At 39.1% G+C, this 7,500-nt stretch overlaps 1 protein-coding gene and 1 pseudogene across 3 annotated transcripts in view; one reads left to right on the forward strand and one right to left on the reverse strand.

Annotated features, from left to right (window-relative positions):
- LOC147030349 (uncharacterized) overlaps window positions 1-4,959 on the reverse strand; it is a 6,370-nt pseudogene extending 1,411 nt beyond the window's left edge.
- LOC147030347 (uncharacterized) overlaps window positions 1-7,500 on the forward strand; it is a 162,587-nt gene that overhangs the window by 86,576 nt on the left and 68,511 nt on the right. The window lies entirely within an intron of this gene.

Consider the following 7,500-nt stretch of genomic DNA (forward strand, 5'->3'; position numbering starts at 1 on the left):
TGTTGACAAGCCGAAGACGAGTTTTGTTTCCACGCCTTATAAACATTTCACTGTTGATTTACCTGCACAGACCAAGAGCAATGATAAACACATCTGTGTCATCTGCTATTATGAGTAATGCAGGATAACTCACTGAAGCATGCTTGGCATGTAATAAGAGCCGAGTGTATGCCTCCTCTTGGTCTGATTTAAGAGCTTCTATCTCCTCATGGCTCTCTTGGGTGAACTTGATACATTTTTCACCACATGTGACAAACATTGTTTTGTTGCTAAGTTGTTGTCTTCGCTTGGGATCTTTCCAGCTATCCACTAGAAACTGTATCAGGTGGTTCTTACTCTCTGCACAGGCCAATAACCTTCTCCAGTTTTTTATTTTATGTCCTGGTCATATGTCCTGACTGAAGGTTATTCCTTCCTGTGAACCGCGGTTGACACGTTCAGCAGATTTGATTGAGTGGTCTCTGTACACATCAAATACTACGTCAATTCTACTACTTCCATGGCTGGTATGGAGTATCTGTGCTAAAACACGATCAGACAGCTCAGCAAAGATGTGATTCTCTCCATGCATCTTCTGAATGAGCCCCATTGCATCAATCAGTGTAGCATTTGGTTGAGGAAGTTCTTCAGTGGCTGATACTTTTGTCTCCAGATGCTTTGCGATGACTGCTTTATTGGTTTTCTTCACTGTACCATCACAATTTACAAGTGCCCATGGCAGAAGACCAAGAGGGTGACACAAAACTTTGCATATATCTAGTTTTCTGTTCTGGGCAATGAGGATCATGTTGCCAAACAATCTCCTATCAGCTCTCAAGATTACTTCTTTCGTTGATCTTTCACTGGCTTCTTATTTACTGAAGAAAACGTTTTCAGCCTAAGTTTTTTTCAGTGTGTCATAGAACCATTCACCCTTCTCAAGTCTCTGCACCCTGAAATTCTGGTAGGCTTCTTCTCCTTTCTCCTGTGCCTTGAAAATGTCATTAGATATTTCAGGAGTGGCCACTGCTGCAGTAGACAGGTTAATGAGATCTGATGGATCCTGATGAAAAGGATTTGACCAACTGTTCTCCAACAGATCAACCATTGATGTAACATCAGACTCATCTCGCTTGATTCGTGAATGCTGTAAATCTGTATGACTAAGTCCTCCACATAGAGCAGATGCATGTTCACGCAGTTGCCTCAATGCCATAGCTCGGTGTTCAGCTGTAAGATAATACCTGGCAACAGTTCTTGGTTTCAGGCTGAAGCCACATGTTCCTCCTGCAGTCTGGGTGTCCTTATTGACAGTCTCTTTAGTTGTATGATCCACTGCTATTCAACCAAATTGATTGAAGCTGCTTAGCTGAACTGAAAATCCACCCCCAACAAAGTGAGTATCCAACTCTGGGCTTGTCTTCTGAAGTTGGCACATCTGGGCAGAGTAGACTGGACGATACCTTGCATAATTGGTTTTGTCCATTGCAAAACACCATGGAATCATTTTTCTGATGCATGCAAGATGTAGTTGCCAGTCACCTTCTCTGTCGGCATGAAGAAGCCCAAGCAAAATTTCGATCATTTCCACATATGTCATCCAAAATGCTGCCAATGGGCCTTTGTCAGTTTTCAGAACCTTTAAGCACTGAATATCTGCAAAATTCTGTTGCATGATTCATCCTTAACTGCAGCATCATAAGTTGCTACACATGTGTCATTATATAGCTGGTGGACTGCCTGGATGGTATGATTCAACTTTTCAAGATCTTCAACATGATTCTCTTCAAGCCAGTGTACAAAGCTTCTCCATATTAACCTCATCATTGCTTCATAGGTGAGTTTGTGGAAACGCACTGCCCGGTTGTACTGCTTTCCTTCAAGGACTTTATTTATAGATCCTTCAGCAATGACTCCTGCTTCCACAGCCAGGTCACATAGCCCAGCATCTCCAAAGAGCTTGCCAATTATGGACAGAAAGTTGCATATCACATGAAAATTTCTGAGCATCAAAACAATGCTTCCATATTTACCTGGATATTTCCAAGCCACTTCTGTTGCTTTGGCATATAGAGCTTGATCCATTACTACTGCTATGTTTTGGAGATGAAGCGACTTTTGGATATTTAGTGACTGATACATAATTTCGTGAACAGTTGCCATTTCTGTAGCTGGGGCATTTATAGTTGGTAGGTAACCCACAGTGTCTTGTGAAATTACAATATCTCTTCTGGTTTGTATATTAAATCCAGTCCATGAAGCGATCGTCTGATTATCAGTCTCTTGTTCCCGTGCTATCATCCAAGGTGATTCTTTTGTGAAGCTGTCAATGCTGCATTATTTTCAGGAAGTTCAGTCACTGGTAGTGATGGTGGTCCTTCTCGTTTTCCAGAGATATAATGAGGAAGCTGTCTCTCATTTGGATAGATTGATCTTCTTTTGTCTTTCTTGTTTACCGTCATAACTGCTTTTTGTGGCTGACATGATGATGATGTTGGCTGAATGATTATGCCATTCACACGATGAGAAGTTCCAGCTCCACTCAGTACTTCCTCCTGTCTATCTATGTTGTCAAATGACAGTACAGTTGGGATGAAAGAATGTATATTAGAAGGAAGAGGGAAATGATCATCTTCTGCACTCTTTAGCTTTTCAATACACAGTGCAATTTCAATCTTCTCTAAGGTGGAGTAAGAAGATGCATGTCCCAGCCGGTTCATGAATTTGATCAGTTCCACATTTTCTGTCAGTCTTTATAACCCATGGAATCAAAATATGCTTTGAGGTGATTACTTTGCCTGCTGATACAGCTGTGACAATGTCTTGGGCAATGGACCATGAAAGCCTCTCATTACGGGAGGATGCTGCATTTTTACCATTAAGTAAGAGATTCAGGAACTGCACAAGACAATCAGGGAAGGATATGTATGTGATATTAAGTTCCCGAGGGTCAGGGGGCCAAGGCTTCTCTGATTCCACATTTTACTTGTTCACGTAAAAGCTGGGCTACTTGAGTTATCATAGATTTTAGATATTTGCTGCTTCACAAGAATGTCATATTCTTCCTTTGACTGAACATAGTCAACTGCAATGGAGTCTACTGTCAAGTTGACTGGCCTTATATATATACTCTGCGGGAAACTGTGAAGAAATGCAAAGAATCTCCAAACTCTGCATAGAGATTGCATCGCATGTGATTTTTGGTTGCCTCTGTAACTTCAAACCCATTACTTTCCATGAAGCATACAACTTTGGCAGTGAGATCAGACAGTGCAACAATACGAGGGTTTGAGAAGACGTCGGTATGGATATATTCACACACCTTGTTCAATGCAGCCCTCTCCTGTTTTTGGTAAGGATTGTCTGCACCACTACATTTCGAATAGATTCTTTCAGTTTGTCCCCTCGTATAATTCCTGTAACATGTTTTGTGATAATGTGCTTCAGCAGAAACAATATCTCGAGCAGTAATAGATAAAATTCTGTCATCCTGAAGTTTAGTTGCAATATCACGAATGGTTTTGTCAGCCCTTCGCTCAACTGCTGGCTTCAATGGTTCCTGGCTATTAGTTCCTTTAATGTATTTGCTCTTGCTTTGGCAAAAGATGCATCTCGTATCGTATACTCTTGATTGTGTACTAGGTGCTTGCCTTGTTGAATGTCTAGTCCTTAAAGAGTCTTGTTCATTTATGTACTGTTGTTTCTTCACAATTAAAAGTTTATTTTTATGGGTGAAATTGGATCTGCAATCCCTGTGATATTTATTATTAGAAAAGTTTGTTTCACTGTTTTCAGCAGTATGGATAATTGGCTGAAAATGTTGAATCTCAGCAGCTTGGCACAGGGTTTTCCATGATTCTTCATCTCTGGGGGTTGATAAATCATAAAGTGCAGATTTTCCCCCACATATAATGCATGTACCGCTCTCTGTCTTCAAACGTTTCGGCTCAACTTCATCTTCTGCCATGCTGATATGGTAAGTGGCAACAGGTTTATGAAATATTAAAAAGAAATCAGTTCCCGAAGCTGCAATGATATGTTTTATCAACAATGCTATGTTATTTTAGAGCGCCTTACAGGGGTTTTGGCTTGGATCCCAAATATTTAAAAAAACAGGACACATATGACAATATTTGGATGAAACAGCAGTTTTAACAATGATAATGAAATATATTTTGTTGTTTATATCTGGTAATATAATCAATACCACAATCATTTGAAATAGCACAAATCATGTGGCCTGTATATACATGTATTTCTGCAAATTTAGTACAAGGTTTTATTTACGTAACTCGTGGTTGGCACTTTTGGCTCCCAACAATAGTGTACTAAGGGTAATACTTACATTTACACTTAATACATACATAAGGGTAATACAGTTGTACTGTGTAATACTTACATTTCAGTTGTTAGCTCATCTTGAAACATCTCACACACCCCATTTGGCTGCATCACTTCTGTGACCTAAATTCTGTTAGTTGGTTACATGCTGTCATCATTTCTATTTTTAGCACAAATTCACTGAGGGACTATCTCAAAGGTTACAGTGATGAGGGGACCAGATCAAATATAATTTTATTTTGATTACTTTAATACATTTATCTATGAATTAAATATGAAAGCAGCCGAATCCATGGGTTAACATATTGAAAATAAAATTGACCCTATAAAAGTGTTAAGAAAAGTATTAAAAATGCAAAATAATATGAAAAAATAATTGATCAAAACAATTAATTTGATTGAAAGTAAGTCAAAATATTAGAAAAACCCTACTGAATAGTTGTTAATGAATTATATAGGTCCCTTGAACTGAGATTACAATGTTACAGTGATAATACTGGACAAAAACGACAACTCATGCGAGATTTGACTATCGTGTATATGTTTCAATTCCTTGCTATATGATTTGAAAGAGTGCTATCATTCGGACTCAATATCACTAATATGAATGTCAAATATCCAAGTCATGCATAAATACCTTGAAATAAGTAAACTTTGATATTTATGGTGATTTTTAGGTGAACAAATATGGAAAAAAAGTTACAAAACACCACTTTTTCACAACATTTGTGTTCATAAATAAAAAAGTAATTAACATTACTGAACAATATACACACCCAAGGATGCAGAATTTTATACTGAATCATATGAATGTGACATCATGTGTTTATGTTAAGCCATTGTGGAGATATGGCCAATTTACTGATATATATATCAAGGTCATTGAAAAGTGGCGGCCATTTTTTAAGATGGCCACCAAATTACCATTTAGCTGGGCATGAGAAGCGTCCATCACACGATTCCATACTCCACAGACATCAAGGTAACTGAAAAGCATAGTGGCTTTTAGTCCCTCAATTTGGTAGTCTGGTCTGGCTCATGGACTATAACTGGTAATGATGATTGAAAAGCTCGTTCTGGGCATGTGACTTTCAGAAGGTCAAAATGGCCGACTTCATAAATTTCTTCAAAAGTCTTCTTCAGACCTTTTCGTCAGAATGCTACCAAATTTCGGTTACAGCAGTAGGCTAGGGTATGGATGTTCAATTGTGGAGGTCATGCTGATCACATGACGAAGTGTGTCAAGATGGCCGACTTAGTAAATTTTTGGGAAAATTGCGTAAATTCCTTCAAAAATCTTCTTCTCCAGACCCAGCAGTCAGAAAATTTTCAATGTACGCTCGATATGTGCTATATCACAACGGAATGCAAGGAAAATAGACGCAGGTGGAGGCCATTCAGCCCATCATGCCTGTGCCACATCAACCCCACACTCATTTATCAACACAAGATGAAAAGAAGGAAATGCAAAATGTTTTGTTTTTAATTTAAATGAAGTTTTTTGTGATTTTTTTTTTTGTAGTTTATGTATTTTTCCCCCAGGGGAGGGAGCATGGGCTTGGTTAAAAAACGCACATCATCAACCACACAACACCCCTTGACGAGACCCCCTCCAACAGCACTCCGTGCACTTGCGGAGTGCTGAGACATTATGCTCAAGCTACCTAAAAGTCCTGCCAACATCCCCATACCCCTCCATCTCCATAACTTCCAGGTACCTATCTAATTCTAATTTAAACTTATCTACTGTTTCTGCTGCCACTACCTTTCCAGGGAGGCCATTCCATGCATTCACCCATCTCTGAGTAAAGGACCCCTGTCTAACTCCCATCTTAACTCTCCTTCTTTACTCTCAAGCTATGGCTCCTGGTTCTATCACTTGACTCTGCTGAAAAATTCTTCTGCACTTATTTTATCTATACTTTCAGTATCTGAAACATCTCCATCATATCACCTCGTAATCACCTCCTTTCTAATGTATAAAGCCCCGTCTCATTCAGCCACTCCTCATTGCTGAGCATAGCTAGTCCCGGAATCAATCGAGCAGCCCTGCGCTGAACCTTTTCTCTGGCATATCAAATGGTCATATAACATGTGGTAAAGTTTCAATTTCCTCCGTTGAATGGTTTTTGATGTATAGTGCACTTTTAACAAAATGCAGACATGTATGTACACACATGACCGATTGCTCAACCCAACTTTTCGCTTTGTGTGCTAATAAATTTGTTTGGGGAAGTTGGCACATGAGGATTGAGTAAATCTGAAAACGACAAACCTGGACAACATTTGCTCAAGTACCACGATAGCATTGTTTCCATGGAGACTGTCATGTTGTTAAGCAGTGTCGAGCACGCCTTTCGGTTGGAGTGCTTGCTTGAGTGCTTTGAATCAAGCAAGCTGCTTGGAAAGCGACAGTAAGCGACTTGCTAATGGAACAAACTCCAGATCTTAATCTTTCGTAACACTCTATGACCAAATTTTTGTTTTTTTATTTAAATGTGGAAAAGATAGCAATTGCAGGGTATAATTGCAGAAAAGATAGAAGAGGAAGTTTGTGGGGTTGTCAGTATTTTTTTGACCTTGACCTAATTTGAAGGTCATGACCTAATTACAGTATAGACATTTTAACACTTTTCACTATAACTCGATTAAGGTTTGTCCAATCGGAATGAAATTTCCCTCGAGCTAGCTTGGAACAAGGTGCATTTACATTTAATTTACATCATACCTCTCTGGGTTCCATCATACACCCCTGCACGGCAACGGTGACATCCAAAACTGTTGATTCGGAGGCTAAACTCGGGTAGTATGCAGAGGGGACTGTATGTGAAGGAACATTTGCAGCTCCAACATAATGTGCATGAAGTCAGCAAGAAGATACAGTGCCTCTCGAAAGTCTACACTCCCTTTCAAAATTTTCACCTTTTGTTGCCTTTCAGTATAGCCTGGAATTAAATTGCATTTAGATCCGACTTTTTCCATCTTTATTTACACATTGTAACCCACAACTTCCAAGTGAAAAACAAATTCTAAAATTTCAGAATATTAATTAAAAACACAAAACTAGAAGATCTTGGTTGGATAAGTGTTCACTTTCCTGAGTAAATACTTGGTGGAAGCACCTTTAACAGCAATTACAGCTGTGACTCTCTTGGGACAGGTCTCTCTCAACTTTGCACA

The sequence above is a fragment of the Eptatretus burgeri genome, chromosome 3 (genome assembly GCF_056783735.1).
Source record: "Eptatretus burgeri isolate ZD-2024b chromosome 3, Ebu_testis_v1, whole genome shotgun sequence".
In the NCBI taxonomy this organism is placed as follows: domain Eukaryota; kingdom Metazoa; phylum Chordata; class Myxini; order Myxiniformes; family Myxinidae; genus Eptatretus; species Eptatretus burgeri.